We start from the raw sequence: 14,865 nt of genomic DNA on the forward strand, positions 1-14,865 counted from the left end.
AAGGTTAAGGATTAAAAATAAGAATGACAAACCAACTTTATTATAAACCAGTCTAAACAACCTGTATCAAGAACTCTCCTTATTATAAAATAATATTTTATTCACATTTTAAACTAAACATCTTTTATTCAAACTACAACTATTACTTATCCTGCTACACCTGCTCTGGCAACTCAAAACTCTCTTCTGGATATGGATAAACACTCTTGGTATAAGAGGGTCCCGCTTCTTGAATCGCTTCTTGACTACTCGGGTTCTGATGGGTTTCATTTTCAACCTTAACTGAAAAACAAGGTGAATAACAATAAAAGAGGGTGAGCCAAAATTCTCTCAACAAGCCTGCAACAATATATATAGTGTAAATAGAGAAGAATAAATGAACCAGTAATCTTCTGGTTTGAATAACCATATATTTCTGTAAAGAATAATAAATTATCATTACTGGCGAGTGCCAAATGAACGAGACTGGAAACAAGAACCAACATATGCACTATAACCTGCTGATCAGTCAGGATACAGTGCGGATCTATACCCAACTGCATAGACCTAACCAATATAAGGGGTACCCAGGCAACTATGGTCTCAGAATCAAGGGTCCAGTTAATACCCGGCCCGCATCGTAACCATCCAGTCTATAGCTTAGCATCCGGAACAATCGATATGCTTTTGATGTATCCCAACATCAGGATATATCAGAGTATATGTAAATAAGGGTATCAATATTGGAATATGAATAGAGGATTCAATAAATTGGGAGAAATCAAGAATCGAAATGAAATAGAAATAAGGATCCATAATTGTGTATCAGTATATATGAACAAAAATTATCAAGGTGTAATTGATATGGAAAGTTGGATATATTTCACTATTCTGAACTTAGAATAGGGGAAAAACTTGCATGGCGCGCACTTCGCCTCGTATGATTTATTGCCTTCTATTTCTGGCTTGATTCGCCTTCTTGGTACTGAATCTATCATGGAAAGATATTCATTTTGATAACTTATCTCATATGTGTATCTTGAGTTGATACCACGTAGCCCTAATCGTCTACCCATACGATTCTATCAGATGCCCATATATAATATAACACATAAGGTTCACTTAATCACATAAAACACATAGCACATAAGGCACATAATTGATTTTAGACTTGTAATTATTTTTAGAATCGAAACTAGACTTATACTCACACAACTAACAATATTCGGTTCGATTCACAATTTTTCGAGATTTATTAGACACAATTATACCCCTTATAGGGACTATAAACAATTAATTACCACAAGACGACTCGCTTTCAAAAGTAATTATGATTTATAATTATTTTAATGGAATCGGGTCATTTTTCTGAGTCTAAGGGCCTTTGTTTCATTTAAATCGGACTAACGGTCTAATTACTACGCAATAAAAAAGATTTAATTAATTATAAATCAATTATAATTAATTAATCATCATTAATTAACCCTTAATTATATTTTAAATAATTATTTAAGTATTATTGTATTTTAAAATAATTAATCCCTAATTTTTTAGAATTAATTACAATTTATTACCACTAATTACAATTAATTACAAGTATTACCAATTATTCACGAATTATACAATAAAATTGACTATTTGAAATTAATTATTCGATACGAATAATTATTACAACTCTGATCGTATAAATAAACGAATGCTCGAATACTAATTCCAACTTATCGAAGCTCTACTCGAATAAGTACGAGTTACCCGTATTATTCGATTAATTATCGAATCATTATTCAAATTATCCGATCTATTATTTATTATTTAATCTTATTTATTACTTAATTATAGAATAATAGATAATTGAATAAATAATTAGATAAATAATTAAATAAATAAATAAATAATCAATTTCGAATTTCTAAATTAATAAAGTAATTTAGAAATTAAATATAATACATTTCAGATTTTAAAAACTGACTTTTAATTTTATAAAAAGAAACTAAATAATTAATTATTCAGAAACAAATATTAGGAAATAGGATTAGGGTTCTAAGGATCAAAACCGGGTTGCACTCCCGAGTTAACGGGTCATCCACGAACCCGGACGGGTCGGGAAGAACAACCACCGCGGCTCTGCCGCCGATGGTCGTTCCGGAAACAACACGGCCATAAAACACCTCGTTTCTTCTGGGCATTCACTCCTCACAATCCCAGACACCATCCTCCTCTTTCTTCCATCGACCACGATCCCCGGAAAGTGAAAACCAGGGTGGTGATGGCGCCGTTTCCGGCGACCTCAAAACCCAAGTCCGGCGATGTCGATTCAGCATCAAAACAGAGTCGTTTGTTTCGATTCGACCCTCCATTCCATTCAAAATTTCCTCAGAAACACAACCACATCAACATCATAACCTAACAATCTCTACAACGATTTCTCCGACCAAAACATAATAATTTCCGGCCAAAAATCAAACTAACAATTTCGTACATGAAAAATTGCAAATAATGTCACGCCCCCAACTTAAACAGCAAATTAAATATAACTATTACAACATTTTAAAAAGAAGTAAACATAACCAACTTCAAGATCTTACAGTTTAGGGTTTGGAACAGCCCAACACTACCATCTATTACAACTGATTTTAAATAGCGAGTCCTCACACAAAACTACTATCTCTTATTCTACCTGAGCTCGAACATAAGCATCAACATCACAGGTCTTACGGGCGGTCTGCTTGAATCTAACCATAGCTGCTAGTTGTAATATCAGGGTAAAGCAAGGAGTGAGCCAAATGCTCAACAAGTACTAAACAGTACGATACAAAATACAAATCGAGATATACATTAAAGAATGACAATGGGAAGACATAACCAATGATAACGAGAGATAAAACTTTGGGTGATGGCATCATTTTGCTTGTATCCAAACAATTTCAAAACCATATCTTAATCAAAATCATTTTATGACGCTACGAATTACAGCCGGTGATCAGCCGCGAAGTAATCCGGAACCTCGCTGGGTTCTAAAACATTAATGGGATCCCTAAGCAAGTTTTAAGCCTAATATAAGTGTGGAAATGACTCGCGTCTCAGTCCAGATCCACTATTCAAAGAAAATATTTATCCCCCTTTGGGACTGAAAATCCACATTTTATTTATTTCAAAAACTGATGCCGATTTATGACTAAAATATCTTTAAACATTTTTATCAAGGGATTATAGATCAACTCGAAACACGGGAAATATGGTACTAAATCTCAAGGCCATGATCCACGAAACTTTACTCCATTAGGGTAACGGAAAGTTTTCATATATAAAACTTGGACAAGAAGATTTAGTGAGGCTATTGGATATTATATAGGGGTAATGACAAACTGGGCTTAAAGCAATGGTTTCTCGTCAAGGCACAAGTGCTGGATCATCAAGAAGATAAGCTTCATGAATACTAAGGGTGTTAAGGTATGAAGAAATGATCTTTAACTCAGGTTATATCAGAATTGTCAAGCTTTAAGATAAGAAAGAGGGGTATCAATTAATGAGGAATCACTTTGATAAATATCTGGCTTTTAGGTATCAAGGTGAAGTTTCTATAGGGGTTCAAGCATCAGGGTGAGATATCAGCACTTTAGGGATCGTTAGCATGTTAATCAAGAGGATCAATCAAGTATTATAACAACCCTTTAATTTATCATGGCATTCAAAATTACTTTAATATACTATCATGATAAGGCTACTTTGCAATACGTACACGAGGGTTCATGGCATTTCTATATGATTCAAAGATAATCATAAGATATGTTGATTTAAATATATCAAAATGACTCAGGATAGTTGCGTCAATACATATGAACTATTTGTTACACAATTGCAGTGAATACGAAGATAGGTTGAATCACTTGCCTTGAGAAAGGCTGGTCTGGTCTGACTGGTAGGAGCAACTGGAAGCTTCACTCGACCTTTATGGAAAGTTTACCCTCGTCTCGAGATCCTACATAAATAATAATAATCCTCATTATAATATATTCTCGCCAACTTAACCTATTTACAACCCGAATTTAAACACGGATGGCACTTAGGCCTATATGCACTTAATTTATATTCACCTTAAAAATATAATTGCACCTAACCAAACGATATGCAAACCTCCAAACAACACCTAAAACCTTTTATATACTCCCAATACTAACTTCTGGTGGCTTGGGCCTCAAAGTGCACATCAATGACATGGTCAAAACTCACTCTAAACCTCAGGGGTACTAAACTGATTTTCTGCAGAAACTATAACTCTCCTTTCTCCAAGGTTTTGACTTGACAAACTCAACCACCAACAACCCAATACCCAAACCAAGACTTAAACATGGTGATCTACTGAACTAACTCCCTTATACTCAAAATAATCTTGGTGGAGATCATCCTTACCTAAGGTGCAATCATGGCAAAACAAAAGAAACCACATTTCACAACTCACAAATCATCAAGTTTTTTGAAATTAACAAGTTATGTTTTTTTTTATAAAATATACCCGAATTATTACCATGCATCAAGGAACACTAATCAATATTAACACCTTATTCCTACTGAAATTAAAGCTTACTAACAAAATCTTTCCAAATGATCAAAATCTTATAACATTCTAAGAGAAATCCACATGCATGCATGTCTTCGAGTTTTACCAACCAAAGCAACATGTTTTCCAAATATTTCCAAATATATTTCACCATGAAATTGACATGCAAGCCTAGCATAAGCTATATCTAGATGATCACTTAGCATGCAAAGAGTTTCATCAAATTTTCACTACAAGATTCATGCCATTATCACATAAACATACAAAGATTGAACAAAGCAACAAGAATGATCTCAAGGACCATTCATTCGGCTCCCTTAAAGTCATGGCCGAATGAAATGGAAGGGAAATGGCCATTCAACATCAAGAGTTTCCTTCTCAAGACTTGGCACTTCACCATTCCTTGTAGTCCTCTCAAAAACAACCTTAAATCCATAAGAATCAAGGTTGTACTTTGAGTTTCAACTAAAACCTTGACATGCAACCTTAAAACTTAAACTTTTTACTCAAAACTCCTTGAAATATATGTGATCATGATATGGGAAGTAGTATTTACTTGTATAGAAGTGGGAGCTTGGTTGAGGAATGAAGAAAATGGGGAGGGGGTTGGTCTCGGCTAAAACCCAAGAGTGAGGGGGAGGAGGGCCGAGAGTGAGAGAGGGAGGAGGAAGGGAGGAGAAAGTGTGGTGTGAGTGGAGTGAATGATCATGCTATTTGCTTGTTTTATGGTTTTTGATTTGACAAAATGTGAGTGGGAATGAGAATTGACAAGACTAACCTTCCAATTATACTTGGATCATTTTGCATGCAAGGGCAAAGAAGGAATTTGGCTAGTAAAATAAGAGTTAGTGGGGTTGGAATTGTCTCTTTAGCCCTTTAAATTGAATAGAAAAGGATTTGCATGCAAGGGAAACCATGTAATTTGCTAATTATGACAACTAAAAGTTATAAAGATTTATTTTTATAAAATAAAATACAAGTTCAAAAATTATAAAATTTATACCATAAAATAACTTGGATTTTTAGAAATTTTATAAAACCACTTTTAAAATTTTGTGAACAAAATAACTTTTAAAAAGAAATTTATTCAAGGTTTAAAATATTCCTTATAAATCAAAAATAAAAGAAATAAATAAACTTTTGCTTTGAAAAATCATATCCACATAACGCAAATTTAAGACACAGAAATTCTCATTCACACAAGCATACAATAGTTGAATATATTGGCATTCGGTTTTAAAATTGCACCAAATTTACAAATAGTATTACACGAAAATTCCGGTTGTAACAAATAATATATCAAAATAAAGCTCATAACTTGTATAATCTAACCCCTATCAATAAAGTAACCTCAGATTCATGTAAATTCAAAAACGAATTAAAACCAAAATAGTATAAACTTGAATATAAGAACTAGCACTTAGAACCTTACTTTGATGAATTGAATAGCATAAATCGATTGTAAACAAGTATATGAAACTATCCCAAGCATCAAATTCAACCCAGAACCCCACAATCAAAAACCCCCCATTCATTTCATAAACCCTAAAATTCGAATTGAAAATAAAAACAATAAAACATGAAATTGATGATACGAATAGAAAGTAGAGATCATAAGCTTTGTTTTGATTACTCACATGAAAGATTTGGTGCACGGAAACACTATGAAATCTGAGGTTTAATTCTGCAGTTGTTCTTCACCCACACTCCTTGTTCTTGATTTTCTGATTTTTTTTATAATAATTAACTAATTAATTAACCATAAATCAACTATTTATATTTATGAAAATAATACCCCTAAATAAAATTAAGGGTCTAGTTACACATCTAATAAAAATATTTGGCCCCAATTTTTATATTTTTTGGGTATTAATTATGAATTTTTAAATATCCAATAAATACAAAATATATGCCAAAAATTCCCAAGTATTGTGAATATTACAAAAATGCAAAGAAAAATGATGTTTGATAATTTCATGATCATATAAAAATGTGATTTTTGTGGGGTTTTTGACACCCGAAGGGGTCCGGAAAAGTCGTTTTTCGCGAAAGAGGTAAATTTGTAAAACGTCTAGATGTTCAGAATATCGATGTGGTATAGGCCATTCTTGACAAAATAGGGCCAATGATTTTTTTTGAAATATGGGCTTTTAAAACAATGTTTGAGATGTACGGATTTTGATATAAAACCTATAACTTATAATAAAACACTCAATAAATACCTGAAACACATTCCGTTCAAAACAGACAACACATAGCACATAGCAGTTAGGGTTTACGACTCAACACACTTAATCACATAATAATACACATAAATTATCTTTATTAGAGTATAATACAAGCGAAATTTTCTCGGTCGTTACATTCTCCTCCCCTTAATAAGATTATGTCCTCAGAATCACGCTATGAAAATAGCTGAGGGTACTTTTCTAACATATCACTCTCAAGCTCTCAAGTTGATTCTTCAACCACGGGATTTCTCCACAAAACTCTTACTAATGGTACAAACTTATTTCTTAAGACTTTCTCTTGCCGATCTACAATTCTTACCGACTGTTCTACTTATGATAAATCTGCATGAAGCTCTATCGACTCATACTCTATTACATGCCTTGTATCAGGGTTATACTTCTTAAGCATTGACACATGGAATACATTATGAATATGTTGCATATGAGGTGGTAAAGCTAGCTCGTATGCAACTTTTCCGACTCTCTTTAGAATTTCAAGTGGACCGACATATCAGGGCTTTAGCTTGCCTTTATTACCAGACCTAGTCAATCCCTTCCATGGTTATACCTTTAGTAGTACATGTTCCCCTTCTTGATAGTCCACATCCCTTCTGATTGGTTCTGCATATTTACGTTGTCGATTTTGCGCTACTTCGAGTCGCTTTCGAATAAGTTCTACTTTTTCCTTGGTCTGCTGAATCAGTTCTGGACTTAGAATTTTGCGTTCTCCGACTTCATCCCAACATGTAGGTGATTTGTATTTTCTTTCATATAAAGCTTCATAAGGGGCATTCCGATACTCCCATGATAGCTGTTGTTAAATGAGAATTCCACTAGCGGTAAGTGCTCGTCCCAGTTGCCTTCAAAATCTATTGCGCAAACACGTAACATATCCTCAATTGTCTGAATAGTCCTTTCACTCTACCCGTCCGTTTATGGATGATAAGCGGTGCTCATATTCAGCTTGGTCCCTAGACATTCCTGGAATTGTCTCTAAAATCTCCAATTAAAATGGGGATCTCGATCCGATACTGTAGACACGGGTACTCCATAACACATCACAATTTCCTTGAGATATAAATGTACTAACTTATCAAGCAAAAACCTTTCGTTGATTCGAAGGAAATGTGTTGACTTTGTTAATCTGTCGATGTTAACCCAAATCGCATCGTGATTTGCCCTGGTCCTTGGTAGCCCCACTACGAAATCTATAGCTAAGTGATCCTATTTCCACTCTAGAATATCTAGTGGCTGTAGTAATCCGCTCGGGCGTTGATGTTCAGCTTTGACTCATTGACACTTGTAACATTTACTGACCCATTCCACTATCTCTTTCTTCATATCTAGCCACCAAAAGTTTTCATTCAGATCTCTATACATCTTGGTGCTTCTAGGATGAATTGAATATCTTGAACTGTGAGCGTCTTGTAAAAATTTCCGTTTTCAATTCCGGTACATTAGGTATCCAGATTCTCAAAGCAACTCAAAAAATTCCCTTATCATCTTTATGGCTGGTAATTTCTTCTCCTGACAAATGGTCGATTTCGTGATTTATTACTTCTTCTTGACACCTTCTTATCTTCTCCAATAATTCGGGCTGAAAAGTCATGGCATAAATTGTTTCATTGGAACTTTCTGGAACACAAACTTAATCTCCAATTTATCGAATTCTTTGATCAAATCTTCTGAAGATGTTAACAAGTTCAATCTTTCCTTTTGACTCAGTGCATCTGCTACAACATTCACTTTGCCTAGATGATAACTGATTGACACATCGTAATCTTTAATTAGCTCTAGCCAACGTCGTTGTCTCATGTTGAGTTCCTTCTGTATGAAAATGTACTTCAAGCTTTTATGATCCGTATAGATTTCACACCTTTCTCCATAAAGATAATGTCTCCAGAGTTTCAATGCGAATACAATTGCTGTTAGTTCCAGATCATGCGTTGGATATTTTTGTTCATGAAACTTTAGTTGTCTAGAAGCGTATGCGATTACGTTGCCAAGCTGCATCAAAATACATCCGAGTCCTCGATAAGAAGCGTCGTTATAAATGACGAAGTCTCCTTGATCATCAGGTAAGACAAGGACAGGTGTGGTTACCAACCGATTCTTCATTTCTTGGAAACTTTCTTCGCATTTCTCATTTTATTCGAACTTTTCATCCTTCCGGGTCAACTTAGTCAATGGTGTGGCTATCTTTGCAAAGTCTTTAACAAATCTTCTATAATAACCTGCTAATCCCAAGAAACTTATGACTTTCATCGGAGTCTTTGGTCTTTTCCAGTTTAAAATAGCTTCAATCTTTGCTGGATCGACTTGAATTCCTTTAATACTAATGACGTGACCTAGAAATTGCACTTCCTTCAACCAAAATTCGCAATTCAAAAAGTTCACATAAAGTTGTTCATTTCTCAACGTTTCCAATGTCATTCTCAGGTGCTTTGCATGTTCTTCTTCAGTCTTCGAATAGATCAAGATGTCATCAATAAATACAATGATAAACTTATCCAGGTACTTCTTTAATACTTGATTCATCAAATCCATAAATGATGCTGGTCCATTGGTTAGTCCAAACGCCATCACAAGAAATTCATAATGTTCATATCTCGTTCGGAACGCAATCTTCAGAATATCTTCTGCCTTGATCTTCAATTGATGATAGCCTGATCGTAAGTCGATTTTTGAAAACCATGCCGCTCCCTTCAGTTGATCAAATAAATCATCGATTCAGGGCAAAGGATATTTGTTCTTGATAGTTAACTTGTTCAGCTCACGGTAATCGATATATAGTCGCATGCTACCATCCTTCTTTTCCACGAACAACACTGGTGCACCCCATGGGGATAAACTGGTCCTTATGATTCCTTTGTCGAGAAGATCCTGCAATTGTTTTTCTAACTCTTTCATTTCAACAGGTGCCATTCTATATAGGGCTTTTGAAATTGGTTCAGTCCCTGGTGCCAAATCAATAGTAAACTCGATTTCTCGATCCGGAGGTAATCCTGGAAGTTCATCTGGAAAGATATCGGAAAACTCAAAAACTACATGAATATCTTCAATCTTCGGATTTTCTTTTTCCGTATCCAATATATAGGCTAAATAGGCTTGACATCCTTGACGCAATAATCGCCTCGTTTGCATCATCGTTAAGAATCTATGCTTCTGTTTTTCGCCTTTAAACGTTACTGTTGCATTCTCCTTAGTTCATAAATTCCCCTTCTTATTCGCCCAATCGATCTGAGCATTATTACTGTCTAACCAATTTATTCCTAAAATAACATCAAATTCTCCTAACTTGAAAGGTATCAAGTCAACTGAGAAATGATGTCCCGCTATTTCAATATCCCAACCTGATACTCGATCTACCGCAATCTGATCATCATTTGCTAACTTTATAATTAACACTTCGTCTAACCACTGAATCTCACAATATATCTTAGGAATAAAATCTTCAGAAATAAAAGACCTCGTAGCTCTAGAATCAATCAGTACTTGAGCATTTACAGAATTCACAGGAAGCGTACTTGTAACCATATTCGGACTATGTACAGCTTCTTTCATTGACATATTAAAAGTCCTTACCCTGGGCTGATTCGGTGGTGGTGGAGGAGGTAATGCTAAAACCCTTGGAATGCTGGCGGCCATTGCTGCTCCTCTACAGTCTTTGGCAGTGTGTCCTTTTATTCCGTATTGGAAACAAGTGACTTCTGCCTTCCCAATTGGACATTCTCCAGAGTTGTGTCCCTTCTGTTTACACTTGAAGCACGTGACATTTGGCTTGTTACAAATCCCGGTATGCTTCTTCCCACATGTTCTGCAATCAGGTATCAGTGGTCGGATAAGTCTTTGTTGATTTGGGGCTGGGAGTCGGTTACCCGTCCTCTGGTTGCCCTGCTCTGTCCTTCTAAATTTCACATTACCCCGGGCTTGGAATCCCGGCCTTCTATTGGAGCGGTTCTAAAAACTTCCTGGTCCCTTTTCTTTCTGAGACGCTTCACTTTCTCCCTCGATAATCATGGCCTTCTGAATAACAGCTGTATAAGTTGACATCTTGAACACTGCTACCCTACTACGGATTCATGGCTTCAATCCCTGCTGAAACCTCTTGGCCCGCTTTTCATCAGTATATACCTGCTCAAGAACAAATCTGGCCAATTCAGTGAACTTGGCTTCATAATCCGTGACCGAGAAATAGCATGCATTTGTTCACTCTTTTCCTCTCCTTTTTCCTGAGAGCATGTTAGCCTCTCACTCAAATTACTCCCTACCCTCAATCCTAAGAGTGATTGAACAACCACTAAGTCATCTACACTAGTAACATGTTTAGAGATTTAAAGTTGTGTAGAGACTTTCAACGGATGAGAGATATCCGTCAAAATAGTAGTTGTTATAACACCCTCCAAATCTGGGATATAGATTTGGGGCATTATTAACACTAACTACTCACTAAACATGTACAAGCATAATATAAATAAAATAATTACCCCGAACTACTATTACTCAGGATCTTTTCAAGGTTAAGGATTGAAAACAAGAACGACAAACCAACTTTATGACAAACCAGTCTAAACAACCTGTCTCAAGAACTCTCTTTATTACAAAATATTATTCTATTCATATTTTAAACTAAACATCTTTTATTCAAACTACAACTATTACTTATCCTGTTACACCTGCTCTGAAAACTCAAAGCTCTCTTCTGCGATAGGGATAAACATTCTTGGTATAAGAGGGTCCCGTTGCCTGATTCGCTTCTTGATTACTCGGGTTCTGATGGGTTTCATTCTCAACCTTAACTGAAAAATAAGGTGAATAACAATAAAAGGGGATGAGCCAAAATTTGCTCAACAAGCCTGTAACAATATATATAGTGTAAATAGAGAAGAATAAATGGACAGGTAATCTGCTGGTTTGAATAACCATCTATTTCTGTAAAGAATAATAAATTGTCATTACTAGTGAGTGCCAAATAAATGAGACTGGAAACAAGAACCAACATATGCATTATAACCTGCTCATAAGTCAAGATATAGTGCGGATCTATACACAACTGCATAGACCCAACCAACATAAGGGGTACCCAGGCAACTATGGCCTCATAATCAAGGGTCCGGTTAATACCCGGCCCGCATCGTAACCATCCAGTACATAGCTTAGCATCCGGAACAATCAGTATGCTTTTGATGTATCCCAATATCAGGATATATCAGAGTATATGTAAGTAAGGGTATCAATATTGGAATATGAATAGAGGATTCAATAAATTGGGAGAAATCAAGAATCGAAATGAAATAGAAACAAGGATCCATAATTGTGTATCAGTATATGTGAACAAGAATTATCAAGGTGTAATTGATATGGAAAGTTGGATATATTTCACTATTCTGAACTTAGAATAGAGGAAAAACTTGTATGGCGCGCACTTCACCTCGTATGATTTATTACCTTCTGTTTCTGGCTTGATTCGCCTTGTTGGTACTGAATCTATCATGGAAAGATATTCATTTTGATAACTTATCTCATATTTATATCTTGAGTTGATACCACGTAGCCCTAATCGTCTACCCATACGATTCTATCAGATGCCCATATATAATATAACACATAAGGTTCACATAATCACGTAAAGCACATAGCATATAAGGCACATAATTGATTTTAGACTTGTAATTATTTTTAGAATCGATACTAGACTTATACTCCCACTAACTAACACTATTCGGTTCGATTAATAATTTTTCGAGATTTATTAGACTCAATTCTACCCCTAATAGGGACTATAAATAATTAATAACAACAAGACGACACGCTTTCAAAAGGAATTATGATTTATATTTAATTAATATAATCGGGTCATTATTCTGAGTCTAAGGGACTTCGTTTCACTTAAATCGGACTAATGGTCTAATTACTACGCAATAAACAAGATTTAATTAATTATAAATAAATTATAATTAATTAGTCATCATTAATTAACCCTTAATTATATTTTTAAATAATTATTTAAGAATTATTGTATTTTAAAATAATTAATTTCTAATTTTTAAAATTAATTACAATTTATTACCATTAATTACAATTAATTACAAGTATTACCAATTATCACGAATTATATGATAAAATTGACTATTTGAAATTAATTATACGATACGAATAATTATTACAACTTAGATCGTATAAATAAATGAACGCTCGAATACTAATTCCAACTTATCGAAACTCCACTCGAATAAGTATGTCTTACTCGTATTATTCGATTAATTATCGAATCATTATTCAAATTATTCGATCTATTATTTATTATTTATTCTTATTTATTACTTAATTATAGAATAATATATAATTAAATAAATAATTAGATAAATAATTAAATAATTAAATAAATAATCAATTTTGAATTTCTAAATTAATAAAGTAATTTAGAAATTAAATAGAATATTTTTCAGATTTTAAACACTGATTTTTAGTTTTATAAAAAGAAACTAAATAATTGATCATTCAGAAACAGATATCAGGAAATAAGATTAGGGTTCTAAGGATCAAAACCCGGTTGCACTCCCGGGTTAACGGGTCATCCACGAACCCGGTCGGGTCGGGAAAAACAGCCACCGCGGCTCCGCCGCCGGTGGTCGTTCTGGAGACAACACGGCGACGAAACGCCTCGTTTCCTCTGGGCTTTCACTCCTCACGATCCCAAACACCCTCCTCTTTCTTCTTCCATCGACCACGATCCCTGGAAAGTGAAAAACCAAGGGCGGCGACGGCGCCGTTTCCGGCGACCTAAAAACCCAAGTCCGGCGACGTCGATTCAGCATCAAAACAGAGTCGTTTAATTCGATTCGACCCTCCATTCCATTCAAAATTTCCTCAGAAACACAACCACATCAACATCATAACCTAACAATCTCTACAACAATTTCTCCGACCAAAACATAATAATTTCTGGCCAAAAATCAAACTAACAATTTCGTACATGAAAAATTTCAAATAATATATCAAAATAAAGCTTATAACTTGTATAATCTAACCCTATTAACAAAGTAACCTCAGATTCATGTAAGTTCAAAAACGAATTAAAATCAAAATAGTATAAACTTGAATATAAGAACTAGCACTTAGAACCTTACTTTGATGAATTGAATAGCATAAATCGATTGTAAACAAGTATATGAAACCATCCCAAACATCAAATTCAACCCGGAACCCCACAATCAAAAACCCCCAATTTAATTAATAAACCCTAAAATTCGAATTGAAAATCTAAACAACAAAACATGAAATTGGTGATACGAATAGAAAGTAGAGATCATAAGCTTTGTTTTGATTACTCACATGGAAGATTCGGTGCACAGAAACACTATGAAATCTGAGGTTTAATTCTGCAGTTGTTCTTCACCAACACTCCTTGTTCTTTATTTTCTGATTTTTTATAATAATTAACTAATTAATTAACCATAAATCAGATTTTTATATTTTTGAAAATAATATCCCTAAATAAAATTAAGGGTCTAATTATACATCTAATAAAAATATTTGGCCCCAATTTTTATAATTTTTGGGTATTAATTATAAATTTTTAAATATCCAATAAATATAAAATATATGCCAAAAATTTCCAAAAATTGTGAATATTACAAAAATGCAAAGAAAAATAATGTTTGATAATTTCATGATCATATAAAAATAAAAATGTGATTTTTGTGGGGTTTTTGACACCCGAAGGTGTCCGGAAAAGGCGTTTTTCGCGAAAGAGGTAAATTTGTAAAACGTTTAGATGTTCAGAATATTGATGTGGTATAGGCCGTTCTTGACAAAATAGGGCCAATGATTGAAATATGGGCTTTTAAAACACTGTATGAGCTATACGGATTTTTATATAAAACCTATAACTTATAATAAAATACTCAATAAATACCTGAAACACATTACGATCAAAACAGACAACACGTAGCACATAGCAGTTAGGGTTTACGACTCAACACACTTAATCACATAATAATACACATAAATTATCTTTATTAGAGTATAATACAAGAGTAATTTTCTCAATCGTTACAGTTGTGAATATCGATGGATAATGGCTATGAAGCTTAT

Source organism: Apium graveolens, chromosome 5 (assembly GCF_009905375.1).
Source record: "Apium graveolens cultivar Ventura chromosome 5, ASM990537v1, whole genome shotgun sequence".
Classification (NCBI taxonomy): Eukaryota; Viridiplantae; Streptophyta; class Magnoliopsida; order Apiales; family Apiaceae; genus Apium; species Apium graveolens.